The sequence below is a fragment of the Triturus cristatus genome, chromosome 8 (genome assembly GCF_964204655.1).
Source record: "Triturus cristatus chromosome 8, aTriCri1.1, whole genome shotgun sequence".
Classification (NCBI taxonomy): Eukaryota; Metazoa; Chordata; class Amphibia; order Caudata; family Salamandridae; genus Triturus; species Triturus cristatus.
In genome coordinates, this window is record NC_140591.1 from 713,977,111 (window position 1) to 713,992,878 (window position 15,768).

Genomic DNA, 15,768 nt, shown 5'->3' on the forward strand with positions numbered 1-15,768 from the left:
GACAGCAGTCTTCCAAGACTTACAGAGGAAAACCCTCTTACAAGGGTTACACTCCTAAGAAACATGACTTCCATCAGTCCCAGAAAATTGGAGGTCGAATCTATTGGTACTATTTTCAATGGTCCTCCATACAAGGAACCGTTGGGTTTTGGAAATTATACAAAGAGGTCACACTTTGGAGTTCATCAAATTCCCTCCACCCACACCACCTACCGGACTACCACCGGCTCATATCAAAGAACTGTTACAACAAGTTCAATTTCTATAACACAAGGGAGCCATAGGAGTAGTACCAAGATCTCAAAAGAGGGAAAGGATTTATTCCCGATTCTTCCTTATCACCAAAAGGAAGGGGGAATAGAAGCCCATTCTAGATCTGAGGGCTCTCAGCAGGTATCTAAAGAAACAATCTTTTCGTAGGCGAACGCTTGTAGAGATCTTGCGATTATTTTCACAAGGAGATTTCATGGAAACAATCGACCTCCAAGATGCATATTTACATGTCTCCATACTACGACAACATCGGAAATTTCTTCGTTTTCGAGTGGGTCGAGAGGATTTTCCAGTTCAAAGTATTACCATTCGGACTACGCTCGGCCCCTCGAGTGTTTACAAGGGTGCTAGCCCCTGTGGTAGCGTCCTACGTTCCAGGGTGTTCAGATTTTTCCATTTCTGAACGACTATCTCCTAAAATCACAATCGAAAGTTCAACTTCTACAACACACACATCTTTGACAGGAGGTGTTTTCGCGCCTTAGGGCTCTCCATAAATACCACAAAGTCCCATCTACAGCCTTCTCATCGCACGGATTTTCTGGGAGCAACTGACAGTGTCAGCAAGGGCACTTCTCTCCCAAGACCGTTTAAAAAAATAATAATAATAATTCTCCGACTGGTAACCCTTATCAGATCAAAAAGATCCGTTTCTGTAAGAATATTTAAGTCCTTTCTGAAAATGGCGTCATCATGCATTGATCCCTCATTACAGATTACAGACACGCTCCATCCAAGGAGTACTGGATGTCCAAGAACGCCAGGTTACAGGTTCTTTAAACGATGTTGTAAACGTCACAGATCGGATGAGGTTGGCGCAAAGGTGGTGGACACAACCGTTAAATCTAACGGAAGGCATTTTTTTTCTGACAATGGTACCAGACATGACAATAACAGACGCCTCTCTGGAAGGATGGGGTGCTAATTTGGAGGATTTATCAATAAAAGGAAAATGGTCAATATGTCAAAAAACCTGCCACGTCAACAGGTTGGAACTCATGGCTATATATTTCTGGCTCTCAAAGCTTTTCATCCTTTAATCCAAGGAGAATCAGTCCTGATACAGACAGACAATACAACCTGCATGCACTATATAAACAAGCAAGGCGGAACAAAATCTCCGAAACTGTCTCGACTAGCTCAGTCGATTTGGGATTGGTCTGTCAACCATCGCATCACGATTGCAGCAGTTCATCGACCGGGGGTATCCAATATCCTGGCGGATTCCCTGAGCAGGTCCTCCTCATCGACCCACGAATGGGAGTTGCATCAACCAACTCTAGAGAGGATATTTCAACGATGGGGTCGCCCACAGCTGGATCTCTTTGCCACACTAGAGAACCGGAAATGCCGAGATTACGCAAGCTGGCATCCCTACAAAGGATCTCTGGGCAATGCCTTTTTGATGAACTGGTACAATCTGTATGACTACGTTTTTCTTCCCCCCAATCCCACTCATACCTCGGGTTTCTGTGGAAGATGCGGAGGCGACCTTGCCATCTACTTCTATAGCCTCCCGTTGGCCTCGACAGGCATGTTTCTCAGAACTACTCCTACTGTCTCAATGCGAACCAATCCTTCTACATCCTCGTGCAGATCTCTGACGATGGACAAGAAAAAAAAATAAAAAAAAAATTTGTCATCCGAATCCCTCCTCACTGAGCTTATCAGCTTGGAACCTGAGCACTGTGAATTTACCCATTTAGACATTCCACAGGACTGTAGAGACATTTTGGCTCAGGTGAGGGCTCTTTCTACGGTGAAAACGTACAAATTAAAGTGGAAAAGGTTCTCCACTGGTGTGCATCTATTGGGGTGCACCCGTTTTCACTCCAATCCAGAACAATTGTTACCGTTTTTTCTTGCATTTCGCTAACTCCGGATTCTCTCATGCAACCTTTAGGGTTTTTTTCTGGCGGCAATTTCCTGTTTCCGTCAGGATGGTTCAACTTCCCTTTGTTCTTCAAGGATTATCCATCAATTCTTCTAGGGGTTATTTTGCAATTTCCTCCTGTTAGACGCCCTCCTCCATTGTGGCATCTGAACATCGTATTGGCTCAACTATTGAGACCACCGTACGAACCGATTCACAAGGTCGAGTTGAAGTATCTAACATGTAAGGTGGCTCTTCTTCGGGCGCTAACGTCTTCACGTCGCATCCGTGACATTCATGCATTTACAATAAATCCACCTTTTTTCCTACAGTTCAAACCAGATTCTGTGGTATTGCGTACAAATCCAACTTTCTTGCCGAAGGTGCCTTCAGACTTTCATATTAATGAACCAGTGATTTTAAGAACTTTCTTTGCTAATCCACAAACTCCTGCGGAGCAGAGATTACATTCCCTGGATGTGTAACGATGTTTAACATTCTACATCAGCAGAACGGCTGCTTTACGAAAGACTGATCAACTATTAATAGCGTTTGGACGCTTTCACAAGGGTCGTCCAGTGACGAAACCAACTATTGCACGTTGAGTTTCAGCTGCTATCGTCTTCTGCCATAAAAAGGCAAACAAGCCATTGCAGTCACCAGTGAGGGCTCACTCCACCAGAGCAATGTCTTCCTCAACTGCTTTATTTGCTGGAGTGCCTTTGCATCAGATCTGCAGAGCAGCTACGTGGTCGAGCAGACACACGTTTACAAGACACTATTGCTTGACAATCTTTAAACGAGGAGTATGCTGCAGTTGGGCAGGCAGTGCTTCGCAATCTTTTTAAATAAGATGAGCCTCTTCCTTCCCTCCTCCATATTGTTTCCATTTATAATTGACATAACGATGCATTTATATTGTTACAGTTATTCAGTACTGTCATATGCATAAGAAGATTGATTATCATTACAATTTCGAAGCTGTGTGATCATGGAAACAATGATGATTGTTACTGCTAGCTATTCTATATTCAAGCATGTGAATCTATGAAAGACACCCCAATACTGGAGAAGAACAATTGTTACTTACCTGTAAACAGGTGGTTCTCCAGTATTGGTGTCTTTCATAGATTCACATGCGACCCTCCCTCCTCCCTTCAGAGGCTCTCTTCTCCTCATACACTCTAAAAGTCACTTTGGTGCTACGAAAATCTGAGGTGAGGAGCTCTGAGGAGAAGGTTCTAGAGAGGAGCTGGCACCTGATTGGCCGTAGTTTGGACTAACATAATGACAGAGATAGACAGCGAATGTCTTTTTTCTCTTTCCATGTATCTCTATGGAGATTTCATATAGGGACATTCTTGATGTTATCACTTACTTATATCTCTGTTTTTATATGATTACTGATGTATATGTATATATATATATATATATATATATATATATATATATATATATATATATATATATATTATGGCTGTATATATTGCTATATTATTTACCGTGGGACTCCCACTCCGACGACGGGGAATATTCAAGCATGTGAATCTATGAAAGACACCAATACTGTAGAACCACCTGTTTACAGGTAAGTAACAATTGTTCTTTTTCTAAAATGGTGGATAAGATACAGTTTTGAAAAAAAAAATAACAGATTGGTTGTTTGAGAACATTCTAGTCTGAAAACTAGGGTGCATGTTTCTACTTTTTAAAAGCATGTTTCTTATTGGTTAACAAAAACTGTTTGAAAAGAACATCATATAGGATAAGCTGGTATAGTGAAAAGTCAAGCACACTTGCTGTTTGTTTTGATTACCAACACTGTGTGCTGAACTTGTTACCTGTGTGCTCAGTTGAGTGTTCCATGAACTGTTACTATGGTAACAGGCAGAAGGCAGATTGGGTGTAGGGTTCAAACTTATGTCAATTGGAAAGGGTTGAAATGTGTAACCAATAGAAATGTGTGTTTGCTTTTTAATTAATGTGGGAAGCAATGTGATTTGATATTTACATGTATATGTGTGCAGAATGAGAGGGAAACTTTGCCATTCTTTGGTTTTCCTGAAAGCAGAACAATACAGAGATTCTGTATAAGAAAATCTGGTGTGTGACTGACATACATTTTAATCTACAAAACAATTTGAAAGGTGAGTTAATAATTTGTGAGGGGATGTATGTGGTGCATTTTGTTTTTAATACGAATAATGTGTTTCTCCTGCTAAAAGTCCAGGGAGTAGTTTTTCTTGTCTAGAATCACATGGTGAGTCTGTGTGTATTTGGGAACCATTGTGACAGAAAAATGTGGGTAGTTCATGTGTTTGCAGACACATAACGTTTTAAAAACGTATCCTGTTTTCATGTTTTGGTAGAATTAGAAACCTGTCATTGCTTATGTATTTGCAAAATGAGTGAGGCTTCTACACTAATGTGCAGTAGTGAAATATGTGCAAAGTGTGCAGTCACCTTACCTCTTGTAGACTAGTAAATGTGTTTTGGAAAAATGCAAGGGATAGTGTTGCTTGTCTAGAAACACACTGTGAGTCTGTGTGCATTTGGGCAACCATTGTGAGAGAAGCATTTGGTTACATCGGGTATTTGCTGAGAGATAACTGTTTTAAAATCTGTCATGTTGTCAAGTTTTAGTAGCATTAAAAGCCAGACATTGCTTATGCATTCAGAAAATGAGTCAAGCTTTCACAGTAGTGTGCAGTACTGAAATATGTAGAATGTGTGCAGTCACTTTACCCCTTACAGACTTTTGAATGTGTTTTGGTAAAGTACAAGGAATAGTGTTGTTTGTCTAGAATCACACTGTGAGTCTGTGTGCATTTGGGAACCATTGTGAGAGAAGGATTTGGGTATTTCATGTTTTTGCAGGCACATAAGTGCTTAAAAACCTATACTGTTGTCACGTTTTCGTAGAATTATAAACCAGTTAATGTTTATGTATTTTCAAAATGAGTCAGGCTTCAACACTAAAATGCAGTGCTAAAATATGTGGAATGTATGCACTTCTCTTACCCCTTGTAGACTAGTAAATGTGTCTGTGTGCATTTGTGAATCATTCTGGGAGAAGGTTTTGGGTACTTCATGTCTTTGCATACACATAACTGGTTAAAAAACTCTAATCATTCAGTCAGTACCCAAGTACTCATGCAGTGAGCCAGGTCTTAGCACATGGATTGATTCAAACGCCTATCCACTATGCATGCAAGCCTCTAACCACCTACACAATTGTCTTTCACACCTTCAATTCCCCAGTCAGTACCCATACACTTCCAGCAAATACCCTGTCACTCCCCTTGTACTCTTCTAGTGACCCATTCAGCACCATGTACTTATCTATTCACTGCGCCAAAACCCAAACCCTTAAAAGATTCATCCAGACACTCTCCTTGCAGTACTCTAATGATTCAGTCAGTACCCAGGTACTCATGAAGTGACCCAGGCCTTAGCACATGGACTGCTTCAAACATCTATTCACTATGCATGCAGTCCTGTAACCACCTACACACTTGTCTTTCACACCTTCAATTCCCCAGTCAGTAACTATATACTCCAATAAACACCCTGTCACTCCCCTTGCACACCTCCAGTGGCCCATTCAGCACCATGTGCTAATCCATTTACTGTGCCAAAACCCAAACACTTATACATTCTCCCAGGCATTTTCCTTGCAGGACTGTAATCATTCAGTAAGTGACTAAGTACCCATATAATCTCCCAGGGCATAACACAAACACTGGTTGAAACCTTCGACCATTACACATGCTGGCCTGTAATCACCAATTTAGTTATGTATACACTTTGAATTACAATCTCAATTAGTGAAGAGAAAGCAAAGTGGATAAATGGTTTTTATATAGAATGTGTTTGTATAATAATTGAAAAGTATCATTTATAAATGTATTAAATTACATTTATTTATGTTTACTTTTTACAGATATTGTGTTGTAAAAAATATATTATTATATATTATAACTATATTTTTTCTTCTCTTTCACATATACTAATACTAACATTTGAAATTTTCAGAAATTTAAATTATAAAAAAAAAAATTAAAAAAATGTGTTGCATTTTTTTTCAATTAATGTGAAGGTAAGTTTAACTAAGTATTAATATACACAAAGGGCTGTGTTTCCACACTGGTGAAGAAAGGGGAGATGGATGGAGTAGATATGTCTGGAAAGATGCTCAGTGTGCGTTTTAAGTTACAGGATAAAGTGAACATGAATACTGAGTGTCCCCAAGTAACCCACGAGATATATGCAGAAAGTGTCAAAGACTTGCATTGGAGAGAGGTATAAAATGGGACATGGTTTGCCAAAACGTAAGTACTTATAAATGTATCTTGTTCTCTGTTTGCAGTACTGAAATTACTCTACTTATTACTCATATAGTTAAGGATTGGCCTAGCCATTAACCGTAGTACAAGAAAATGTCTTTATATACTTTGCAAAAAGATCTGTAAAAAGCATTAAAGTATTAATACAGTCTTCAAAACAGCAAGTTTAAATCTATGTAGGTTTGGAATCTCCTTGTCATAGGATATCATTTGCCCTGAAAAAAAAAAGAATTGACTGGTTCATAATATTTCCCATTCTACCTATTGAAGGACCGCAATCTTTTCAATCATTCTTCTTTGAGCATCTTTGGAGACAATAGTCTGTGCTTAGCTCCTATCATTCTCGTGCAATTTTTCAAACAATGTACTACCAAAATGTTCTTATTATAATAATCTTCCAATCTCTAAGCACTTACAGGGCAATTTTAGAAGCATCCTGTGCCAAAAATATGTCACTTTTTGTAACATACTTATATCGCAAGACACTCTGTCATATTTACAAAGAGAGGAAAAGGGACTCTGTGTACCTTTTCTTCTCCATGTAAATACAACCTCAAAATGCACACCACTTTGTGTTGAAAGGGCGTTCTATAGGTGTTGCTGTGCGTGATTGCACAGAACACTCATAGAACAAGACACATCCCCAGATTTATCACAAATCATAAATCTGGACATGTGTGTGAATGCTGCACCATCCTCCAATTGGTGTAGCAAGGCACAACAAGGAGAATTGTTTTCATTTTTTCTCTTTCAATGTATGCTACAATGCTCAGCATACATTGAAGGAGAGAAATGCCTTTACGGATTGTTTTTGTGCAGGAAGGTGTGTCTTCCTGCACAAAAACAAACTCCACACGACACAGATATCCTTGCACCATGGTGCAAGGGTGCCTGTGTCACCACATGGCTGCAGTTTAAGCAGCAGTGCAGAGGGAAGCATAGACTTGCAACATATTTATGTACATATGTTGCATCCCTATGCTTCGGAAGTACCACAGGACGCTGTAGCTAAAGAGCTTACAGTGTCATGCTGCAGTACTTCCTTATAGTTCTGCACTTATACATTCACCATACACTACAAATACATTCATTCAGTCAATTATGCACTACACATACATTCATCTAAACTTTCACACACTAGCATACAAATTTAGCTCTTTTTTTAACCAGAGCAGTTAGTTCTAAAAAATAACTTTTTTTTGTTTTTTGTAGTTTATATATATTTTTTTGAACTTTTTTTTTTTAATGGTTTAAAAAAAAAAAGTTTTAAAAAGTCAACTGGACGAACAAAATGAACTTTAGGGGGGGGGGGAACTCTAGCATCGATGGTTATCAATTTTGCTGCAAACTAAATCGACAGATTGCTCACCGTAGCACAGCAATCTATTGCATTTTATGCAGTGTATTCTTGCGTTTGCCAATTGGGGACGTATGTCCAGATTTGAACTTGAAGTGAATGCTCCAGAAGTGCTCGGAACTTGCGGTGGTAGTGGTAGACTCTCCTGCAGTCTTCTGCACTTCTCTTTGGCTAGGTTCACTGGATGCAAACATTGCAAGTGCTTCAGCATGCTTGCTGTGCCACAAGAATATTTTTGTTGGGGTCTCCACGTGATAATACTGCTTTGCAAATTTTGCAAGTTACTTTGGTTGCGTTGACTTTTGTTAAGTCCCTCTGGATAGGTAAACATTTTCCAGACGATGGAGATATACTTTTGCGGACGCGGTGGTTCTGGTACAAATCCTTCTTCATTGGACTGTTCAGTTTCTGAAGATTCATGCTGTTGTGAAGCCATATTTTTTAAGTGAAAGCAAAACCAGGTCTGCAATCCCAAAAAAATGAGGTTCTTCTTAGCACAGGTCTTCTCCCAAGGAAGGTCTAAGAAGAGTGATTGAAATGGGTGGGGTCCTTCAATAGTTAGAATAGGAAGAGTTATGAACCAATCAAATCTCTTTTTTTCTGGTCACATCGGATCCGCGTCTGGTGCGCACACGCAGCACGCACCCAACGCGATTTCGCAAAATTGTATTTAAACGTAATATAGGTTTATTAAAAGTAAAAGTATATAATTTTTATGATCACATCAGATGATGTCTTGCCCTAATATTTATATACTGGCTCCAGCTGTGGATCTACGCCTACTTGCTGTGGGTCCTGATCTTCGCCGACACTGGTGAGAGGGGCAGAGGCCCCTGCGCGACTCTGCGGGCGCCCGACTGTGGAGACACCCGAGGCTGCTGGCGGTGTGGTACTGGAGGCGGCCGCAGTCTTGATCGGCAGATCGAAGAGGAGGCTTGCTGTGCGACCCAGGGGGTGCGGACTGCTCCGGCGGAGCCGGACTTGGGCATAAGGTCGGCCCCCGGGCTTGGTGGTGAAGGCCTGGTGGGGCGCCGCCGCCTGGTGGGCGATACAGCGGCGGGTTGAGGCAGTGCCTGCGGAGCCCTAGCACTGGAGGTGGAGGTGAGAGAGATCGGGGACAAAACGGAGGCCTGGTGGGGGGCGGCCCTGGAGGACAAGGGCAGAAAACTCGCTGCTGCTTGTAGCGACCTTGTGTATTGATTTGGAGCTCTTCCTCGGAGACTGCCTACCGCCCCTTCCTCGCAGCGCACGCTGACTTTTGGGGGCCTTGATTTAGCAGGGCCCACTGAACTGAGTCGGGGGCAGGTGGCACAGGCGAGGCAACTGTGCTGGAATTGGGCCTGGGCGGATTGGAACACCCTCATCTAGTCACTGGACGCCTAGCTCTGTAGTGGACTGATCCATTGGGCCACTGCGGGGTACAGTAGAGGGACGTGGAGCCCCCGGGGGCGTGGTGGACGGCGGGGGCTGGTGCCCTGGAGAGCCCCCTTCCCCAGCTGAAGGAGGGGCACTCTATCGTTGAGGTACAGGAGGTGCTGGGTGGTGGGGCCTGATAGCCTGACACTCATGGGAAAACCAAGAGGCCGGCAGGGTGGGGCTCACCCGGAGCCGGAGGGCGAATCTGTGGAGCAAAGGAAGCAGGACGTGGCTGACTCGCTACCGGAAGCGTTGATGCAGCAACAGGTGGACCAAATCCTCCGAGCTATCACGGACATGAGGGAAGCACTCCAGCAGGACATTGCCCAGATGTCGCTGGGGTTGGGTCTCCTATGGGCGGATCATGCGAAGTTGGTCGATCGGGTGAAGCAGGCTGAGGCTGAGGTCCTAGAATACTCCCAGAAAGCACTGGACGTTCAGATGGGAGAAGTCACTCGCAGGTTGCAGGTACTGGACAGGAGGGCCGAAGAGGCCGAAGGGCGTAATAGGCGGAACAACATACAGGTAGTGGGCCTCCCGGAAGGAGTGGAGGGGAGCAACATGGTAGACTACCTGGTGCAGTGGTTGCGCACTGAGGTTGCTCTGGTGGGCCTGACACCTTTCTACACCCTGGAGAGAGCACACAGGGTGTCGGCCAGACCGTTGGCGCCTGGAAGGCCGCCCAGGCCCGTGGTGGGCCGCCTACTTCACTATAAGGACAGGGATCTTCTTCTGCACAAGGCTCGTACCGCAGACCCGTATAGAGTGGACAATAACAATGTGTTGCTGTTCCCGGATGACACCTTCGAAGTGCAGCACCAGCGTGCCTGGTTTCTGGCGGTCAAGAAGGCCCTCTGAGACGAAGGCATCCAATACTCCCTGATGTTCCCGGCTCGCTTGAGAGTGACACTGGATGGCAAGACGTTCTTTCACAATGACCCTGAGGAGGCATGGAGCTGGTTGGAATCCTACCGTGCAGGGTTGGGCGAGGCAGGAGGTGGTACGGGACGGACAGCAGAGGCGCCACAACCACGCCGCACAAGGCGCACCAGACGACGTCACCCTGGGGCACAGAAACCTTCCACGTCCCAGACAGAGAAGGAGAGATCGGCGGCGCTGCAGGATGTGACGGACATATCCCTGGCGAGCGGAACAGTGCTGATGGGAGCGCCGGAATCAGAAAAAGGATCAGCTGGGACTGATTCTGATGGGACGGATACGGGAAGTGTTCCACTGCCACACGTCACACCAGGGACTGCAGATGAGCTTGTTAATGCCTGACCTTGCACAGCAATTCATGAGACCAGTAAGGGGGATTGGTTAGCCCTGCTGTTATTGCCCTTGGGGAGGTAATCGGGGGGGGTTGTAGTCGTGCTGGCTTTGACAGGGGGTGTTAACACTGTGCAGTTGCCCATGCCTGGGGACCCTCCCAGAGGTACTGAAGACTCTCTCATAGTGGCGTTCGGCGTTTCGACTCTATGAGGCTGCAGACCGGATCTTCTCGACACTAGGGCTCCTCCCTTAGCTTCGCTCTCTGAGTGAATCCCTGGTAGATACCAGAGGGACTGTTGGTGGGTAGTTTGGATGGGTGCTAGCTGTTTAGAGCCTGTTCTGGGGAGGGGTGGTTGGGAGAGTTTGGGGGCTGTTTTTGGGGTAGTTAGAGCCACCGGTGTGCCAAAGCTGGGAGTGCAGTTGTGGAAGAGTGACAGTGAACACACTGGGGACATCACCTGAGTTAAAATGCATTACATGGAATGTGTGGGGATGCATACGATGTTGAGACGCCACAGGGTTCATGCTTATTTGGTGCGTAGGGGAGCGCAGATTGCCTTTCTCCAAGAAACCCATGTAGACCGAACTGAAGGCCAGGCATTATAGAGCAGGTGGAGGGGGACGTTTTTATATACAACGTACTCTGCTTTTTCCAGGGGTGCACTGATTTGGGTTAGGGCGGGGGTCCCCTTCCAACCAATCCAGCAGATAGTGGATCCTGAGGGGAGGTTCGTGGCTGTCCTGGGGTATTTGGATGGGCGGGAGGTGACATTATGCAGTGTGTATGCCCCTAATGTGGAACAGGCAGCCTATTTTGCTTGATTGTCAGGAAAATTGGCACCTTACTTGACCGGTCCAGTGATACTGGGAGGTGATTTCAACTCTATCACAGATACTGAGATGGATAGGTCGGATCCGCCACTGCCACAGGCACCTTTACATAGGCTCTCGAAACTCCGACGGGATTGGCAAGCTGAGTGGGGGTTGATAGACACATGGCGCGCGCAACACATGGGGGAGCGGCATTATTCTTATTTCTCCGCCCTACATGACTTGCATGTGCGATTGGATGCCATATTGTGCACCCCGGATGTTCATGCGATGGTAAGACATAGTGAGTACCTGGCGAGGGCGATATGGGATCACAATCCGCTGTTACTGGCGTTGCACTGGTCCCGAGGGAGGCCTGCAATTCCTACCTGGCGATTACGCCCAGAGGCCCTGGAGGACCCGGTATTCCGTGCGGAGGTTCAGGAGGGCATAGAGTAGTATTTCCTCGAGAATGAGGGTACAGCTTCGGCCCTGTAGTGGGACGCCTTTAAGGTGGTGGTGCGGGCCTATGTATTGCTAAGATGGCGGGTGTGCTGAAGACGCTTTTGCAGGATATAGAGAGGAAGGAACTTCGACTGCGTCAGGCCGAAAAAGCCCGCCCTGAAAATCCGGGGGTGCAGGCCGAGGTCTTGGCTGCGAGAGAGGGAGTGGCGGCGCAAGTGGAAAGGTTGCGCTGCTTTGATTATAAAGCATATTTGGTGTGGGCGCATGCGGAGAGAGATAAGGCGGGCACCCTCCTGGCCTGGTTGGCCAACCCGGCCCGAGGGGTACGCCCATCCCGTCCTTGACCTCCCCTGAGGGAGTACCGGAGTATTCCCAGCAGGGGATTAATGGGATATTCTTGGACTACTATAAGGATCTATACGAGAGTAAGCTGCAGGAAACGGGTGATGTGTTAGAGGAATTCTTAGCTGAGGTGCGACTGCCACGCCTTGAAGAGGACCAGGCGGATACATAGGGACGGAAGATTACAGTGGGCGAAATACGTAGTGCGATAAAACATATGGCACACAAGAAAACCCCAGGGGCTGTTGGCCTACCTATAGAATTTTACTCGACATCCGTTGATATCTTGGTCCCCAAGTTGCTGGCGGTTTATCAAGAGGCCCGGGACCTGGGGAGGTTGCCCGTTTCCACTCGCGAAGCTATCATTATCCCGTTGTTGAAACTGAGAAAATATCCCTTGACTAGGTCAACCTATCGCCCATTATCAATGTTAACAACTGATTATAAAATATTGAGTAGGATTCTTGCGACCCGGCTCCTTCACTATATGGCGCAACTGGTCCACACCGACCAGGCGGGCTTTATCCCGAAATGCACTACGCGACTAATGTGAGACACCTTCTCCGAATTCTAGGGGAAGATCACAGCGAGACCCCCACTGCAGCGGTTCTCTCTTGTTGGAGGGAGGGTATATAACGGGACAAGGAAGCTAGGGGCGGTACTCAGGGCCCCGGGAGCCACCACAGAACTGAGCAGGAGAGGGAGTCAGGGACAAAAGGGGCACCTTAATTTGAGCTGGGGTGCCCGGGAACGCTTGCTCTAAAACTGAAGAAAACAAACATATGAGACATGGAATTGAAGGCAGAGTAAGATGGCAGTTTAATGAGAAGATGCAACTTCAAAGAAACTGCAAGACAAAGGCATAGAATACAAAATACAGAATTCAGATAATCACATGGAGCTCATCATGATACCCTCTGCATCTGCACTATTGTACTGTCAAAGAGAAAAGAGAACGCATCTAAAAGTGCAATTGAAGAAACAAATTACACCAAGGAGACATATTTCAGAGTATACTCTAGAGCAAGCATTCCTGCAATTACAATGAATACATTATTCAAAGAACAATAATGAAACATAACAGGACATTTCATATAGGTAAAATACAACAAAATGCTAAGCAGACGCAAGAGCTTCAGAGCTGCTCTTGGGGAAAACCCTACGGAGTCTGCTACCTACAGACAGACAGCAAGGTAGTCCAACGAGGTCTCTGGGGGCACCCCTTTTATACCTTTCTTCGGGCTCCTTCGCATGCAACTTCTACCTACGTATGCTACCCAAAAAAGCCTCGTCTGCAGATTGCACCAGACATGTCGTCATTTACCCACTTAATGCTGACAATAGACTAGGTGAAAAGGTCAGTTTCTCAGGCCAAACGCTTGTCGTAAGTTTCACAGAGCAAGCAGAAAATATAAACAGATATTGTACGCGAAATACATATATATACATATAAATCTCCTCACTTCTCCTAACTTGACGCTCTGCGGTTGCCACATCCTTGCAAGCGGGAAACCAGCCCAGGAAACAAGTGCCAGGCCTGGATGCAGCTTACTGTATGTCGATGTCTCAAGGGGATGCTGAGGGGATGCTGAACTTTGATACCGAGCACAGAGCACTCGGGTAGAGGGTGGGGGCCACCAGTCTGGAGCAGAAAGCCTCGCAGAAAGAGGAACTGAATATGTGTTGGGTCAGACCTGCCAGACCTGCCATCAGTCTGTAATACACTAAAATGGCAGAGCTATGGTCAACTTAACAAAGGCCTATATAACATATAAAAGGGCCTACACAGCACGGTCAAGTGGGAGGGATGTCTCAGGACAACTATATGGGACAATCAGTTCCTTTCTCACTCTGTAGATATCAAAAAGGCTTTCGACAGCCTGGAGTGGCCATACTTGTTCCAGATCCTTCAGGCGTTCGGGCTTGGGGAATCCTTTTCGGGGTGGACAGAGATCCTTTACCGATTGGCGACGGCTCGAGTACGGATGGGGGTGACGATCTCCTCCTCTTGTTTGGTAGAGCAGGGCATGAGGCAGGGATGCCCGCTCTCTCCGTTATTGTTTGCCTTAGCCATTGAGCCTTTGACCTCCCATGCCAGGTTGGGGAGGCATTACCCTGGATTGGAACTCCGTGGGGAGATGCAGTTTATCTCCCTATATGCGTACGACTTGCTAATTTTTCTAGCAAACACGGAAACAGCCTTGGAGGGTGCGAGGCACTTGCTTCATGCGTTTGGACGATACTCTGGGCTGAGGGGTGAACTGGGCAAAGACATGCTTGTTTCCGATAGTTCCGTCTGAGGTGAACCCTTCCCAGGTGGCCGGCATTCGCTGGGAACCCCGATGTTTGCCTTATTTTGGCACTCATATTTATCATTCCCCTGAGGATTTGCTGGATGGTAATTTGGGTCGGGCTATAAGAGGCCTTAGGGGTAGCTTTGCATTTTGGAGTACGTTGCCGCTATCGGTGGCAGGCCGAGTGGCGCTCCTGAACATGGTGGCGCTCCCTCGCTAATTGTATTATTTTCGGACGCTACCAGTCTGGGTGCCGGGTTCTGTGTTCCGATAACTCCGCTCCATGGCTGGGGGGTTTCTCTGGGGGGCCAGCAGACGGCGGATCATGATGGCTACAATTATACGTCTGAAAGCCGACGGGGGTATGGCAGTGCTGGATTTTGAGTGGTACTATCTAGCGGCGCAGCTCCAGTGGCTCACTCAAGCTGTGGCTCGGGATTTCCGTGGCCCAGACGGTCCCAAGGGACGATGGGTCCCACGCTATATCTTGTCCTTTATGGTGCTTCAGCAGAAGATGCGCCTTGAACCGCTTACTAATGAAGAGCGGACACTGAGATTGTGCTGGAACCGGAGCCAGCGTTGAGCTGGGATTGCCCGCCCGTACGCCCCGGAGATCCCGCTGGGCATGTGTACGGCCATCCCGCATGGCAGGGACTGGACGGCATTAGCCGAATGGGAGGTGCTGGGAGTTCAGGTGCTGGGAGACCTCTATGGGAATGGAATCCTTTTACCCTTTCCGGCGCTGCAGGATAGATATGGTCTCCCTCGGGGGGACTACTTGCTGCATTCAGCACTAGTCTTGGCAATGCAACGGTACTGGAAGACGGGATTGTCAGAACCGCAGACCTCAATGGCATGCCAATATGTGGTAATGGCTGCAGGAACCTTTAAGGCTATCACGTGCCTGTATAGGTCCATGCTGACTGAAGCACTAGAACCGTTGCGCATGCTACAGGGGAAATGGGAAGCAGACCTAGGCAGGGAAATCCCCAAAAAGACATGGACCAGCTGGTCAGAAGGGCCGGGAAAAGCACGAGGAACGCCAGATTTCAATTGATGCAATTTTATATACTGCATAGAGTGTACTTAACACCAGCTAAGGTTAACTAATACTTTAATACGGCCGCCGCTCAGTGCCCGAGGTGTAGTTTGGAGGGGGCCAACTTCCAGCATATGATGTGGGGATGTACCTGTTTGGGAACGTATTGGGTGGAAGTGCTAGATTTGCTGTGTGGAATAACTGATCGTAACATAGACCCAGATCAGGGTGTTTGTTTATTGCACTGGTTCCCGCATACCTCTGAAACTAAAGTGACAAGC